This window comes from Patagioenas fasciata, chromosome 2, assembly GCF_037038585.1.
Source record: "Patagioenas fasciata isolate bPatFas1 chromosome 2, bPatFas1.hap1, whole genome shotgun sequence".
In the NCBI taxonomy this organism is placed as follows: Eukaryota; Metazoa; Chordata; class Aves; order Columbiformes; family Columbidae; genus Patagioenas; species Patagioenas fasciata.
The window spans coordinates 148,136,691-148,154,271 of NC_092521.1; the positions used below are offsets into that span (position 1 = coordinate 148,136,691).

At 38.5% G+C, this 17,581-nt stretch overlaps 1 protein-coding gene across 4 annotated transcripts in view; it reads left to right on the plus strand.

The window, feature by feature from the left end:
- CACNB2 (calcium voltage-gated channel auxiliary subunit beta 2) overlaps positions 1 to 17,581 on the plus strand; it is a 246,795-nt gene that overhangs the window by 145,089 nt on the left and 84,125 nt on the right. The gene's annotated exons all lie outside the window — the stretch shown is intronic.

Sequence of the window (17,581 nt, forward strand, 5' to 3'; positions counted from 1 at the left end):
TATTTTCCATGTTTATTACATTTTGGTAATATTGAAAATATTAAAGTACTCAGTAGTATTAGGCCATTCAGGTTTTGGTTTAAGCAAAACCATGCTTCCAAATAATTCAGAATTTGTCTCATACTTGATAGTGTAGATAGACTACAAGTAGCTTACAGAACTGCCCTTAATTGTATGTTTGTGGGGACGTTGCCAAACTGTTTCTTTTGTACAATTCAAAACATGTCATTGCAAGGTAATGTCCATCACTAAAGCTTGCTTAAAAAACAAAACAAAACAAAACAAACACTGACATTAAGATCTGACACTCTGTACTTCAGTATTTGTGTAAAATGGCATCAGAAATACATCCATGATGTAAGAGAAGACGAGGAGAAAAACACAAATAACTCCACATTCTGCGTGGCATTGGTAGCTGACATAAAAGTTTGCAGTTTTGCAGCCTGAGGCTCATGTGCTACTTCATAAGCAAAATGCATGGATTCTTCCACCCACGCACCACTCGTGACCGAGCAAAGACCTGAGGAGCTTTGGGGAAAAATAATGAGACTAAAAAATGTGTATGAACTCTACTATTGGACATCAAAATAAATTTTGCGTGTTAAAAAGTGGCACATTCTTTGCATATAACTGGCAATTGCAAATGTTTTGATTATTGAAGTTGCTCTTTGAAGTATGAAAGTGCCTTTTATGGCAGTCTGAGTTCTACAACACATTTCGATTTAGTTATTTTGGATTTTTTCCTCATTTTTTTTCTTTTTAATTCCAACCAGCTATGTTTTTGAGATGCAGGAAATGTAGAAGGTGTTGTTGAGGAAAATAATTTAAACACAGCTGTCTGCACATTGAACTCATTTGTGTGTTCGACTCACACAAACTTTCCCAAAACAAGCAAAGCAACTGAAAAGAACTTGAGTTTCTCCAAAGCAGCAAACAACATGGCATTGCAGTAATTATTATATGGACTGGTTACTTGTTTATAAAAATTGACAAGTAAATGAAAGTTTCCAACTTCAAAGCTTTTAAAGGACTGATTTATTCTTCTTAATCCATTACATATTTGTCGCTATTTGTAAGGGGTTGCAAATCTCTCATAATAGATTTCTAGATTTCTGCCTGGTCTCTACGTTCCATTATACCCTGTGTAGTTACTTGCTGGTTTGTATAGAGGGTGAAACTTTGGGTCTGAAATTTTAAAGTACCTTTTTCTTCTTATTTTTTCTTTAAAGCAGAATAGTTCAGAGGAAAATATGGATGCACTTTTTTGGTGTTATTTTGGCAGCCAGACTTACCAAGATGTTTGCTTTACTCAGTGATAAGTAAAGTAGAATTCATGGCCTATATAAAGATTGAAGAACAGTTTTATTGTTCAGTAAAAGATAGAATCAATGTCAAACTTCTGTTTGTACAGATCTGTAGTCCATGAAGCCATATGCTCTGCACGGTAGAAAAGACATTTGTTTTATCTTCCCACACAAACAATTACTTGTGAGTCACTGAAGGATGAAGTGAGTGAAAAGAGTGACAGTGGAGGAAGAATGGCAAGATTTGATTTAAAGTTCACTATTAATTTCAAACAATTTTAAATTAGTTTGAGGCATTTTAACTATGCATATAAAATTTGATTTTAATCCTAGAGAGGAGATTATTGATAAAAAGAAATGTAGGATGATTCAGACATCTCTTAGAGGAGTTCAATAACATCCTCTTTAAAAATTCAACCCTTAAATACAGTAATAGAGAAAAAGAACTTTCTGTGGTCACTATGTGTATTTCATATGCACACATGTATGTCCACATGAGCGCACATACACATTTGCACAAATCTGAGCATCTGAAGCAATATTCTCACTTAAATTTAACAGGGAAACTCCAGAGACTGATACAGTCAGCTGTTGCATGTGATGTCCTCTTTTGCTTTCTTTTTGTTCCTGTGTATAAACAAGCTTGGATTATTAGCTTACTCTGACTACATAATAAGTCCAGATAACTGGCGGCACCACCAATCAGTTTTTAGGTCATCTCCCATAAACCCTGTCTGAACAAAGATAATATTGCTTAAGGATAAGTTATCAAAAGACAATGCAGAAATTTATGACCACTTCATATTAAAAAAGAAAAAAGAAAAAAAAGTTATTTCATAGCATAGTGAGAAATGCTGTATTTTTGAAATCACCAGTGAAACCATGTAGCTGTGTTTGAATGAGTTTTTGCATAAATGTCCCAATTTGGGACACCGCATTTTAGTACTTTAAGCAGATGCTTATTAACCTCTTAAGAAATGGTGGAATAAACATACGGTATCTTTTGTGATCTTTTGAGGCATTTTTTATGCCATATGCCTGGAAATGTATAGTTGTTTGAATACAGAAAGCAATTTAATTTTGTAAATACAGGAAACTCTAAAAACTACAGACCAAACAATCTCATTTGTGGCTATAAGTTTGTGTAGGGATTTTCCTGTTTGTTTGCAAAATCAACCTCAGATAGCAGCACAGAATTGGAATAGTTCATCAAAAATATGGGAGCTCCTTTTCAGGGCTGGCTGGTAAATTGTACTCTGCATTAATCTCCCAAAGCAAAGGCATCTAAAACTGACTCCCAACAGCCTTTTGAGTTGCTGCATAAGGGGTGATGGAGATCTAGGGCAGTGCTTGCATGTTTGGGGGCCCGGCCAGAGCATTCCCCATAGCTGCAGAGGTGCTTTGCCCTGTCTGTGGGCGCTGGGCATCTCCAGCCGTGTCCCACCATCCCACCGTTGCCTTTGTAGGAAGCCCTGGGTGTATGTTTGCAGGCCAAGGCTGGCAGCACCAACATGGGACACCTTGGCATTTTATCTCTCCTCCCTCCTCCCAGTCTTTCCCAGTAGAAACTTTGAGCTCTGTTGTAGTAGGATGATCAGACATTGCGAGGGTAAGTGTAGGATTAATCAGGATTTATTTTGAGAATGACCAAATTGTCAGAAAGCCATTTTGTAGCAGAGTAATTCAGAGTCAGGTAGGAGTTTTCTTGATAACTGGTCATTTAAGGAAAATCATTGAATTTCACTCACTCCATTGCATCAAATGCAATCTTTACAAGATTTATTAAGAGGTTTTAATAATTCTGGGGATTTGATTGTGATGTCCAGAGCAAATGTTTTGGTTGCCTTGGAAATGCAGTATTTGTCACTTGTGTTCTCCGGCCAAAGTTGTCTAAATTAAATCTTCACTTCCCTGGGGTTTGCCTATGTCCTCCTGCAGGTGGGAGCACTTCTTATGGAATATTAAGTATGATGTTGATAGATGCCAGTTATGCCTCCTGCAAGGTGGCATTATCTTCTGAAAAGTATGAAAATCTGCCTGCTAAATTTTTAAAGGAGTAGAAGATCTTGAAACAGCGAAATGACGTTCAGTTTTGAGAAGAGTTACTTTTTGAGTGCTATTTGTGAATGAGACAAACACCAATTCTTTGTGCAGCAGGCATGCTGCTGATAGGGCTAGTTTTGCTGTGTGACAGGAGGACCCCACTATTTTAGAAATGTGCTATTGTAAGTCCTAGAAATCAGCAGGGAGAACACATTGATGTGTTTTCAGTGTTTACTCTGAGTCGTCGCTACTTACCTTGTTTCAGAAATTGAGCAAAGGCAGAAAAGATAGTAAGGATGTTGTTTTAAGACTGGAGAGAGTCACGTGTACTGTTTAGCAACAGTATTTTTTATCATACTCTGGATTAACACAGGAATATGTCTAAAAACCATAATCAGGACTGCAAGCAGAGTTCTGCAAATTTCCTGTGGCAGAATGCTGTAAAATGTTAACCCTGAGATTTTGGAATTACTTTGCTTTTTCCTTTTCACCATAGTTCAACCTAAGGCAACATCATTTAATGCTATGTTCAGATGAGTAAGTTGTATGGCACATGTAACTTGAAGTATAGACTTGAAAGGTAAGAAAATTCAGCCTCTGAGATTTGCTTCAGAGTCATGACAATTCACTTAACTTTTGTTTATTTACATTTAAATTTTAGGTGATATTTTGTTCTTTTCTGGTAACGATAAAGATTTAACTTTTTAAAGCTGTTAAGTTCCTTTAAAAATATGTGCTTTACACATAACAAATGCTAGTATTTAGTAATTTTCAACTACAAATGTTGTACATGTGTACTAGGAATGGAGTTATTCATGCCTAAAGCAGGGTGATTTGTGAGAATTGCTCTGTGTGAAAGATGTGCTCACATCCAGAGCTGATGTGAGTCTGTGAAACAGTAACCCTGAGCAAGCCTTTGCTCATTGATTCTCTGCAGCAGCCAAAATGTAGCAGCAATACAGTTTTGCTTTCCTAAATTGGAAAAATGAGGGTCATGCTGTGTGGCATCCTTCCCTATGACCAGCTCAGAGATGTCTCAGCTGTGTTTTAAGCGTTGTGTATGAGTTTTGGGATCCCCCCAGGGGAAGCCTGGGAGAGCTGCTAGCTCCGATTGTGTAGCAGAATGTCTCCTGAAGTAGTTTCAGTTTAGCGAAATGCTAGAGAGGTAAACCTTTTTAAACCCTTGCAGAGACTTCTGTGTTAACTCCCAAGACACTCAGTGTGCTTTCCAGTTAGTCGTTTGTGCAACTGTAGTAACCATACTTTTTTTCCCAAAACACATGTTTAACCTCCTGTAGTGTCTGTGAAGCAGATTGTTTAATAATGATATGACTGTTTGAACCGCAGAATCATAGATTCACAGAATGTTAGGGATTGGAAGGGACCTCGAAAGATCATCTTGTCCAATCCCCCTGCCAGAGCAGGAACACTTGGATGAGGTTACACAGGAAGGCGTCCGGGTGGGTTTTGAATGTCTCCAGGGTAGGAGACTCCGTAACTCCCCTGGGCAGCCTGTCCCAGTGCTCTGTTACCCTCACTGAGAAGAAGTTTCTTCTCAAATTTAAGTGGAACCTTTTGTGTTCCAGTTTGAACCCATTACCCCTTGTCCTACCGTTGGTTGTCACCGAGAAGAGCCTGGCTCCATCCTCGTGACACTCACCCTTTATGTATTTGTAAACATTAATGAGGTCACCCCTCAGTCTCCTCATCTCCAAGCTAAAGAGACCCAGATTCCTCAGCCTTTCCTCATAAGGGAGATGCTCCACTCCCTTAATCATCTTTGTTGCCCTGCGCTGGACCTTCACATAACTTTCCTTGCCTTGCCTCGCCTCATTTCTTTAATTTGAATTACACTGATTGAGAATGGAGCCTTTTTGATTGTTGAGAGTATACCAGAGGGGTTTACACTATGTCTGGCCTTCCCCTGCCTCTGTCTCCGTGATCCAACACACAAACAGGCAAGAGAAAGGTGGGGAGCTCTGTGGAGGCCATAGTTGGAGGCACTGAGCTGTAAGTCCTGTTACGTACTTGAGTCTATGAACTGTCGATCAACTGTCCCTCATGTAGAGCACAACATACCTATTTGATACTGTGGCATCCTGGGGTATGTGAAGCTCTCAAAGATTAAAGACAGTGTTCTCCTTTCAGGAATTAATTTCTAGAAATAGATATTTCTGACAGCAAATATGAGGCAAAGTAATGACTACAATTAACTTGGATCCTTTTGTACTGGTTTAGTGCCAAGTGGTATCTGAAGGCAATGGAGGAAGGGAATGAGAATACCTCTTACCATGGAAGCGGATCACAATTAACATGCCATGTTTGAGAAGCAGTTTCATATCTGAAGCACGCATGGGAGAGCCCCTGTGAAGTGAGCAAAACTCACATGATTTCTAGCTTTTAGAAACCAGCCACCAACTCCAGGTGATGAAATAGCAAGGGAGTTTACGTCTGTTTACAGAGTAGAGGGGAGGAGATCTAGAGCATGGAGATTGGCCTGGGTTGGCAGGACCAGTGCAATTCACCTTACACATGTGAATGCAAAATAACAAAACCAAAGTATTTACACTTGGCATTCACATGTGATGTAGGTGAACAGCCTTGTGAACACTTTACACAGAATCACAGAATGGCAAAAGTTGGAAGGCACCTCTGGAGGTCATCTGGTCCAACCTTCCTGCTCAGGCAGGTCCACCTAGAACCAGCTGCCCAGGGCTGTGACCAGGTGGCTTTTGAGTATCTCCAAGGATAGAAACTCTGCAGCTTCCCTGGGCAGCCTGTGCCAGTGCTTGGTCACCCTCACTGTGAAAAAGCATTTCCTGATGTTTAGAGGGAACCTCCTGTATTTCAGTGTGTGCCCGTGGCCTCTGGTCCTGTCACTGGGCACCATTGAGAAGAGCCTGGCTCCATCCTCTTTGCAGCCTTCCTAAAGGTATTGATGTACATTACAAAGATTCCACCTGAGCTTTTTCTTCTCCAGGCTGAGCAGTCCCAGCTCTCTCAGCCTTCCCTCATGTAAGAGAATCTCTAGTCCCATAATCATATTTGTGGCCTTTCATTGGACGCTCTCCAGTATGTCCGTGTCTTTCTTTTACTGAGAAGCCTGGAACTGGACGTACTACTCCAGATGTGGCCTCACCAATGCTGAGTGTTTTGTTTGTGTTTTTTTATTGTAGGTCCTTCCTTTTCTTCTCACCATCATCTTCCATCTCGTAGTAAGTGCTAGTGGAAAAAAACAAAGGGTGTGGATGAATGAGGAGACCCATCTCTGGGTGCTCTCCACCAAACTGCTTGAGGTGCATCTGTACCTCTTGGCTGCTTTTCCATTTATGAGGCAGTGGCTGGAAGGAGGAAAGGAAGTCTCTTGCACAGTATCTGGGAATAGCTGGCTTTTACTTGTGTCGATGTCACCAAGTCTGGATGAAATCTTTAAATTGATTGGTCTTGGTTTCAGCTTTTTTTCCCATTTGAAGGAAATAAATAGGATAACACAACCTACTTCCTGACAAAGCACTAATGGATCTCTTTTTCTGGAGAGTTTACCTCACTGAAGTTAACTAGCATGAACTTCTAAGTAATAACTTTGTGATCAATGATACTTGAGTTTTTTTATTTTTCTTACTGTCATCTGCTCTACAGGTCTTGATATTAAAAATAGAGCTATTTTTCAGTGAGGAACTTGAATGGAGCCTAATGTAGCCACAACAGGTGACGCCAGGAGGGGCAGAGCTAATTCATTGTGCTTCTCTGATTCACATAGCTGCAATGTACTGAATTATCTTGGATTCTTCTGCATGTATATGTTTCTAGGCTTTTGGGAATTTTTTACAACTTGCTACCTACTACACCGCATGTATTCATCCTTCTTACTTAGATGTCAGGAGACTTATGTAGCTAGAGGAGTCTTGTTCGTAAAGGATACTGTTGATGTGCCTTTTAAAAGTCATCAACTTGTAACTCTTGGGTTGAAGCTCTACGTGGAAAAGTTGTAGTTGTTTAGAAGGAGGTAGCTTGAATGTCTCTAGTTAAAGAAATGGAACTTGTATATGCTGCACATGACTGTGGTACAAGAAAATTCCGGGGCCCTCATTGTGGTGCCTCTAACTATAGAGTTATTTTAGTCTGTTTTCCAGTTAAGTATTTGTGACATGCATTTTTATGTCTATGTTTTTCAGTCTGTGGATGGATGTAAGTTAGCAGAACGGGTACGTATGCAGGATGGTTTATGTGAAAAAATGAAATGGTTACTCCCCAGCAACACATTTGAACCAGCACGTGGGCGCTGTCTGCCACACGTGCCTGCCTGCTGCGGCAGCCTGCCTGATTTAGGTGCGCTATCCTGGTAGCATAGCTACTTTTCTCCCATCAGTGGTATATGAGGTGGTGTCTGGCAGTTTAGGTATCTCGTTGCTCTCTTGACCTTTCAACACTATAGTAGTTACAACAGCTCAGTTAAGTACTCCTAGCAGGCAGGCTGGATATTGTGCAGTGTCATTTTGATAGGAACCTTCCACACAGGGGAACCAAGGGCCAAAAATTCTGTTTCAGATTATCTGATCTGAAACTTCTTTGATAATCCCTCTTTTCCTCTCTTTCTCCCTTCCTCCCTTCTTCTCTTCCTGCTTTCCCTCCCTCCCTCCTCTTAATTCCTAGAATTAAGAGGTAGACCATTAAGCAGGTAGACCATTATAGGAATTCTAAGCATAGTAGGTCAGTTTATAGGAGCAAGGCTGATACATGCATAGCTGTTATTAGAGTATTATAATACCTGTTATTAGAGTATTATAATATAAGAGTATAATTATATTGCAAAGCTATTCCTTCAAGGAACAAGTCAATGTGATAAGAAAAGGGCCTCTGCACATCTTTTTTATGAAGCGTATTTGCCTGAAAGTAAACGGGAAACTTATTTTTTTTGTTCACTGGTAGTAATTAAGGTTTTTTTTCAAGTGTATAAATTGGCTTTACTAAAACTGTGCTGAACTTGGTACCATTGTATTTATCTGCTTGTGAAAGGAGCTCAGCTGTCTAATCTTTGAGGCTAGATGTCATATAAGTTATTAATTTATTATCTTAACATGTTAGATTACTCTTAGAATTCTCTTACATAGGAGATTAGAAAGTAAAATTCTGTTCAAAGTTGCAAAATTTTCATCCGCGGAGATTTTCAAAATTCAACTAGACAAGGCCCTGAGCAAGCTGATCTGGCTTTGAATCTTGCACTGTGTTAAGCAGGAGGTTGGACTAGGTGTCCTGTACTCCAGATGTCCTCTTCCCAACCTATTTTCTTCTGTGATTCTGTTCAAAGAAAACAGACTATATAGAAATCTTACTGGCACCCAAGTAGAAATTCCAATGTTTTATAAGTCAAAACTCACTCTTAGAAGTCTTCATCTTGTCTAGCAATTGCCCATGATTTAGTTCCCATTGCTGAAGGATGCCATATATAATTTTGAGGTTTCAGGTCTCTAATCTGTAATTCACTATGATTTTTTTGCTTTCATCTGCATTCCATATATAGTGATATATCTATAAAATGAGATCTGAAGGACAGGGGCATTAGGTTGTGGTTCAAATATAGTCAAATTATTGTATGTATCATATTGTGGTTTACCCCATATATTTAAGAAAGTTGTGTTCTCTTTCCCTTAATTGTCCTGTGGTCTTTCTAAGATGAATTTATTTGTATTGTTTACTGTAATTCTGTTATTTGTTATACAAACATACTGGCAAGAATATAGGTGGCCTTCCATGTTACTTAAGCAAAATTGTAAGGCTCATTGTACATGACTCTAGTACCATATGTGAAATTTTTCTTTCACCTATTGTCATTTCACTGGAACTTAACAGCCTTTTTTTTTAAATAATCACCAGATACATCTATTGTTGATAACTTAAACTGATTTGCCTTCTGAGTATAAGTTTTCCCATGCATGCATGAATGTTATTCTCCTCTCTCCATCAGTAACATAGATTTGTAAGAAAAATGAATAGTTTTCTTCAGCTGTGTCTTGTTAGTACAAAATAATGTTCTGATGAATTTGGATCCAGAGGTTCGATGGAATTCGCAGGCAAGAACATGTGGGAAATGGTCTAGATGGGACTGTCTTCACTGTGTTGGGGGGGAGAAAATACAATCAAACTGATACCATTTCCCCTAGCCATTGCTGCCTTGTCAGCACAGCAATAAAATCTGAGACCTTTCTGTAATTGAATGCCTCCCAGTAAAAAGCGCACATTTATTGTGCTGTTTCTCTGAGGGCTATTTTAAATAAACCTGGACATCTGTGTTTGTAAGTGTGCTGGGAGAGATTAGTTCTGCCATTTACACAACATGTTTTGTGGATCAGCTTGCCTTGTGACAATTGACAGTGTTGCCCCTGCACTTCTCTGGTAGATTTTATGACGTGAATGAAATGCTATTTGGTTTAAATAAGGTCTATTCTAGCATAATCAAAGAGGAAACAAGAAGGAACTGCTATTGAGATCATAGGCTATGATGATTTTGAAAATGAACAGAACTTAAAAATGCTGATGTCTTTTCAAATCGTAAAGGAGATCCATGCCTGCAGACAGCTAACAGAACACAAGACTACATTTCTGTTACTGTGCCAAGTTCAGCAAGATACATTTCCTTTTCTTCTGCATGAGGAAAGAAACAATAAGCCATCATTTTTATTTTACCCTTTGTAAACTCAAAAACTTCAAACAGGATGGGAGATGCTAACTCTACGAATTACTGCTGATTATAGATAGAATAATTATTACAGAAGGATTGATGGAAGGACAGCAGTGCAAACCTAGAGTGAAATTCTGGTTTCCTTAAATGAAAGTTTTCAATACTTTGTAATAAGTGATTCAGCTTAGTTGAAATCAGTTGAGAATAAGTGGAAAAAAAAAAAAAAAGATATAATTAAGATACTAAATTCCTTTTGTTTTCCAAAATGGAGATGAACTGGAATACTGTTAAAATCAGAAGTCAGACTTCTTGGAGCATGAAAAGCCTGTCTTGCATTTAATGTTCACTTTTGACTTTAACCTGGCCATTGACACCAGCATTGTGTCTCTGGAGAATGTTCAAGAGGGTTTGAGTACAGATGTATTTGAATTGTGGTATAGCAGCAGGTATACAATATACATGACTACTAAGTAGGCAATAGGTATGACCTGGAAAAGATGATGCGTCTTGTGTTTCTCTATAATTTTGTAATTCTTATATGTCTGTGAATACTTTGGGAACTGACTTCATGTAGATTAGGGTGAACACAAAGAAACTGTCTAATGCTTGTTAGCAGAAAAGCTAGTTGTGGAATTAGTTTTCTGTCTATATACTTCAATTTGGAAACCTAGAACCACTGGATATTTATTGGCTCTAATGGAAAACTGCATACAGTACAGAGATGGAAGCGGTTAGATGTCATAAAAATGCATATTGTTTTAAAAAAGGGAGCTACTAGCTTACTAACTCTCCTAGTAGTGCCAGGCATATAAGTACAAATAACATTGAGATAATTTTTTTGTTTGACAGTATTTTTATACAGTATTCTTCATCCTAGAAAAGATATCTTTCTGCTTTTGTGATCTTCTCTGCTGCTGAACTAGAGAGTGGCAAGAACTAGTAAAAGTTCAGAAATGCTTGCGGACCTGCTGTCCATCTCTTACATTCTTGAAATCTTTCTCTGGTATTTCTCTCCTGAAAGCCTTGTCCATTTTGCTGCTCTGTCACAGGTGCTCCTTTTCTGTATGGTACAGATGATGTCCGTCATCCACCTACCTGCTTTCTGCTGACTCCTTGGTCACTCTCTTTCTCTATCTTCAGCAGTCTCATCCATATAATAATGGTCTTTCTAAGTAGCACAGCAGAAATCTCAGTAACATCTTTGTCATATTCCTGTTGCCTCAGCAGGAGTCCGGTGGTGATAGCAGCAGTGGTAGAATTGATAAGTTTGGCTGGTGATTCCTTAAGCAGAAACTGATTCGCTCATAAACTGGAGGAAATATGATTTTTAATTGAGCATACCTGGATGAGTTTAAGGAAAGAATTAATTTCATCTCCTGAAAATGGAACAGAGATGAAGAAGCAGGCATTGGCCAGTGCAGTTCCTGAAGGAAATAAATTATTAGGGGTGACATACATGGGTTCATTTTTATTTCTTCAGTGAGAACACAACATGTTCTGGTAGCGCATTAATAACGTTGCTTTACAGCAACGTGAGACATTGCTTGTCTTAACATTTTTGAATGAATTTTACTATTGTATAGCACATCTATAAATGCAGGGTTTACAACAATGTATACTGGCTCTTCTGTGATGAGAATTCTATTATATTTCCAAAGTCACAGATTCTTTTGAAATCCTCAACTCTTGAGTCCTATATGAAGAGGACCACAGGCCAGGGAGGTGATCACACCACTCTGCACTGCACTCACTAGAACATACCTGCTTTACTGGGACCAGTTTTAGTTCCCTAGCAGAAGAAAGATGTAGATAAATCAGAGTGACATCAGTGAAGGGTCCCCAGAATGGTTGGCCTGGATCACTCAGCCTGCAGGGCCAGGCTGAGGGGCTGGGGCTTGTTCAGCCTAGAGACGTGATGGCTTCAGGGGGAAACTGAAGCCCTCCAGCATCTACAAGGAGGTTATCAAAAGCACAGAGCCAGGCTCTTCAGAGATGCGTGGTGGGAGGGCAAGAGACAAACACTGAAAATTAAAAGAAGAGCTGTTCAGACTGCATATATGATAGGAAAAAACATCTTCACCATGAGGGTAGTCTTTCAATGGGACAGGTTGTCACAGAGACGTTATGCAGAGTCTGTCCTTGCAGGTTTTCAAGACCAAACTGGATAAAATCCTGAACAATCTGGTCTGGTCTCACAGCTTGAGCAGGAGGCTGGATTAGAGAGGCCACCTGAGGCCCCTTTCTGCCTGAACTATGTTGTGGTCCTGAGCACAACATGTAGGATGTTGTCATAGCTCTGACACAGAGAGCTTGTGCAAGTATTGTAGTCTTCAGTCATTTTTTCTTAAGATTTTGGGTTTATCATCAAATCAAAAATGTAATTTGTGCCAATATTCAGTATTGCAGCAATAGCTGAAAGAGCTGTTGCTCAGTTGTCCAATATTTGGTGCTTTCTCTAGAGGAAGAAATGGCTCAGCAAGGGTTATGATGTAATGTGCTGTCCTAACCCAGACAAAGCCTGTTCTAAATCAGAAAGAAGTCTGTTCCTGATTTTTCTTTTATGTCTGAAAACCAGAAAATGCTTGGACTTGTAGGTTGCAATAATGTTAAAAACCGGAGTTCACTCATTATCCTGGAAAGTGGCTGTTTTACTCTACTAAGCTTTGAATGTTCCAGAGCACAAAAAAATATTCCAACATGAGTTAAGAAAGGTCATGAGACCGTGTACTGCTTTTATGGTTGCCTTTAATTTTTCTATTGCAGTTCGTTTATGTTTTATTTCCCTTCAGGTTAGCATCTAATCAGCGTCATCATCTTCAGTAGCCGGCATGTTTCTGTTTCCAAATTGCCTAAAACATCTACTCCTCTTTTAAACTTCCCATCTTTATTTAAACAATCATATCTCAGTACTGCTAATATAAAAACATAGTACAAGACCTGTTTTAGCTGTAATGAAAATATACTTAGATTTATACATTATTAGAGATTATATACTGTCAGATGGTTTCCCATAACCTTTCACTAATTTGGTTTTTTTTTTGTAAACTAGCGTTGTATATATTCTTATTATTGTATTTGCTTGCAGATGGAAGATAGAGGCAGTAACATCCAGAGAGTTCAGTCTTACTTCTTAGTAAAGAGGTGGGAATGGTACTCCAGAAAGTGCAGTAGGAAGGATTAATGAGTCAGAATCATGAACTCCGTCTTGCTCTGCATCTTTCATGAGGCAGTTGGTGGAGCCATACAAGCAATGACAGCCCCGTGGACTGGGATGGGGGAACCAGGCATGCAGGGCTTGCTTTAGCTTCTGCCCTTGGGTGGGTATCACACATCACACACTTGAGACCCTCAGCCCCTCTGTGTGGATATGCTAGGTTAGATATCTTTTAGAGTCAGATCTAAAAGAGCCAATGGATGTGAACAGTTGACATTGTGAGCTGTATATTTTGGTTTTTGAACAAACACTGTGAAGATACGTGCTGGAGAGAGAGAATTTTCCAACATTACTATTTTAATATGTGATCGGCAAGAGGGACAAAAGGCCTTTCCAGAGACTTTTTCATCAATGAGAAAGTATTATGCTCTGTTGCATTCTTGAAAGAATATGAGAATAATTGTAATATCTAAATAGTGTAAGGAGGCTCATCCTCTTGGAAAAATCACAAGTAGTTTGCTTTGGTTTATGCTGGACCTGGAGGGTTGGTAATGGGTGTAAAGAAACAGTTCTGGTATTTTTCAAGCGGTGTACATGAGGATAAAGGCTGGAACAAAGTCTAACATCTGAAACCACAAGGACTCCTGTGGCTTCTGACACTCTTGGAAACTGAGCTTACATTTAGCCCACTGACGAGGAGATGCGTATTTTATTTAGCATTTTTATCCTGAAGTAAATGGCGTCGTGCCGTGTGAAAGCTGCTTGCTTACTGTTTCTGGTAGTATCAGAGAGAGCAAGGCTGCAGATGGTTAAGGGATGATCGCGCCGGCTAGAGGTACCTGGGCTGACTCATAAATGAAACACTGTTTGACAAACTTGAGCTTTCAGGGAGCCTGGGTTAGGGAATTTAATTAATTAATTCCTTAGTCTGCACTGTATGTAATTTAAGAAAGGTGTTGATATGAAGACCTCTCCTAATATAAGCAGTGAGCAAACTGCAGTGTTTTATGTCATGACAGTCACTGATTGCTGTTAACGAAAGATCATGACTAGAAAATCAAGATTTTAATAATAGGCGGTGGGCTGGAAAATAGACTTATCGGATGTTGTAGACAAGTAGTGTCTGACAGCAGTTTTTCCAGAGTATGTACTTGCCAAACTAGCTCATGAGGGTATATGAAAAAGAGATAATTATTTAAACAGATGAATATTATATTCACAGAATAGAAATGAAGGGGAGCAAACAAAAATACATATTGAAGCAGTTGTTACATTTGAAATAGTAAAAAAGGGAAGACTTCACTCTATGTATTTAATCTCAACAGTTTTAAGAAGTTAAAAAACAAACAAGCAAACGAATCGCCAAATCTTCCATTTGGTTATTTGTAGAAGATTTTAAAAGCAAGAAGGGATTGTACATACAGAGATAATTTGATAAAATGCAAAGAAAATATTTTTTTCACTTCAAAATTCTCCATTGCTAACAGAATTTCATGCTAAATTTTCAAGGAAGTTATTTTTAAGTATGCAGAAAATCTTAATGACTTGAACCAAAATCCCAGATAAAAATATACTGAAGATCTGGAACAGAGAATCTAAATTGGCACTTTAAACTGAGCTGAGACAAATTGAGATGATGGTTGCCATGCTTTGCTTCAGATTCTTTCCTTTCTAGTTGTCTTCCTGTTTCCTTGTCAGCCCAGATGTATTTTCCATTTTTCCTCTTTTTAATTGAGTCCTTGTAATTTTCTGGCTGACCCAATCTTTGTTTTTCTCTCTTTTATCAACACATAGCATGTTATATTTTAAATCCATTTTCTGAGTTTCTTTCTGCAATTTAAAATCCTTCATTTGCGATATCCGCTGTTGATGAATAAATCTAGTCCAAAATAATTTCATTTTTCCTGAAAACCTTCAATTTTTTGCCTGCTTCTGACTCAGTAAACTCCACTACAGTTCACCTTGTTGTTACTAATAATCCTGGTTTACCTTTGCTGAAGGGCCTAGACGTATAACCAAGTTACCAGAGCTTTAAAAAGTTATCATGAGTCAACCAAGTTGTGCTAATATCCATGTGTGTACTGACAGTTTGGGAGAAAAGGGAGATGATTCAGGTTCATGCAGCTTGCAATCATTTCCTTGGTGTATTTTTCTTCCTTTGACACCTGTCTCTGAGTTATTCCACTGGCAACATCTTAGCTCTGTCATTGCTCTGACTTTTCCTTACAGCTCAAAATAACCAAGAAGTTAATACCATCCTCTAGATCCAATTAATTGTCTCAAAAAAAATCAAATCCCATTTTTTAAATATAGTTTTGAGGATTTTTTTTTAACATACTCGATTATGTGATTATGTTGTCTACAAAACATATTTTGATAAAGTAGGAGACCTCCTTATATTCCTGTTGTTGTCTTCTTCCTCAAAAGCACTTTCTCTTGTTTCATAAGTGAGAGAATCTCTCTGTCAGAATATACAGAGCTACCAGATTATCCTCCTTCAGAGGCTTTCACAGAACTAATCTCTGCCATAATACATATAGAAAACTGCCTTAAACAACCCACCATGGTTATGCAAGAGATGAGTCATAATGCTGGTATCAAATATTTTAAAATTCTTTATTTTTTGTTGAATTGCTACCTTGATCCTTCTCTTTTTCCTTTTATTTATTTTTTTTTTTTTCCTACTCATATTCTCTTATCCTTTAGACTGCAGGTTCTTTTAAGCAGGGTTTGTCATTCACTTTGTGACTGTACAGTGCCTGGTACAATAGGGTCTCAGGTAGTTTTCCCTCTCAGATGTTTTTTGCACAAAATGATAAAACTAACACAGCAGAGCATTACATGGATTTGTGCAAAGCTTAGTTCGGCTTCTCAGGGGTCTGTTTGCTTATAAGGCTGAGCTTTGCAGCGGCCTTTTGGAAACAATTTGCATAGTGCCAAAGTTTCTCTGAAGAGTCGCTATGAAAAGACTATCATTCCTCTAAAAATACTTACTCATGCTACTTTTTCTTAGCAAAACAACAGGAAAATAAACATTTAAGCCAATATAATGAAAATATGAGTGCAAATGTGTAGGTTTTTTTGGTGCGTGGGGTTATTTTGGGTTTTGTTGTTATGGTTTTCCCTAATAAACTACCTGGCACAACTGCTCAGCTGGTTCGTGAATACCAAAATCTAGGCTTCTGCAAACCTAAAGGGTATTTTAAAAAACTCTGCTTTCATCCAGCTGTTGATTGGATTAGGACCTTGAAAACCAGTTAATGTTGAGCTGGGTGCTGTGATCAAGCTCGCAAAAGTCATGTTAAGGGTAAAGAGAAGACTGGTTTCCTAGATAATCTCCTTTTTAATCACATTGCCATGCTAAAGCTCCCAGCTGTTCTAAAATTGCACTCCTGTTATTCTGAGTGTCCCCCATGGCTGTAGATGCCATAGCAATACTCAACAAAAAAAATTGAGTCTACCTTGGTCTGGGTTTTTAAATGCAAATATAGCAGATGATGTCTGGAACTGGTAGCCCTCCTTGTATAGCAATTGTGGGAGAGCCCAGTTTTACAGCACTTTAGTGTAAATGTGTGGATAGAGAGCAAATGGCCAAGCCCCTGCTGAGGGCTGGAGAGGACATCAGGAGTACATTTGGCAGTTGTCAGGCTGTGGAGGTCCATGGCCCTTAAATAAGAAGTCAACAATTCCCGCTTGATATCCCCTTAATGAATATGCGAACTCTTTCTTTTTTTCTTTATTAAACTACTTTTCTTCAGTTTGTCATAAGCACCAAATATACATCCCAAACAACTAACTGGAATTAGTTTGGTCTTTCCATAAAAAAAATCTATCCTTCAGTAAATAATTTTAACATCAATATAAGATTGTATAGCATTCTCAGAGTGGCACTTTGTGCTTTCTTCAACATCATTCAAAATAATGACATTACTTAGACATCTGAAGAAAACTTCATAGAAAAGAAATGTTCACATTTGCCACCTGTGGCCACTCTGCCAAACTCTGGTGCCTACAGACAGTGCATTTGGGGGTGTGCCTCTGATTTTCTAATTGTGTGGCCCATACATTTAATTTGGGTCAAATAATTATGAAAGAAGACAATCTGTATTCCCTGTTAGCAAATTATAATAAAAATTTGCCAATGTCAGCAATTTTACTTCATGCTAAAATTTAACATTTCACATTTTGCCTTCGTTCTGAATAAGTTTTAAAGATATTGAGTGAAATGAAAATTTTATGGAAATAACCTTTTGACAACTTTTTTTCATTACCTTATTTCCTGGCACTCAAGAAGTACGTAACAGGGACATAATATACGATCTCACATCATGTCCTAAAAGGACATGCCATGTCATTCTGACTATTTCAACAAGATGAGAAGATAAGCAGTTAGCAGTATCT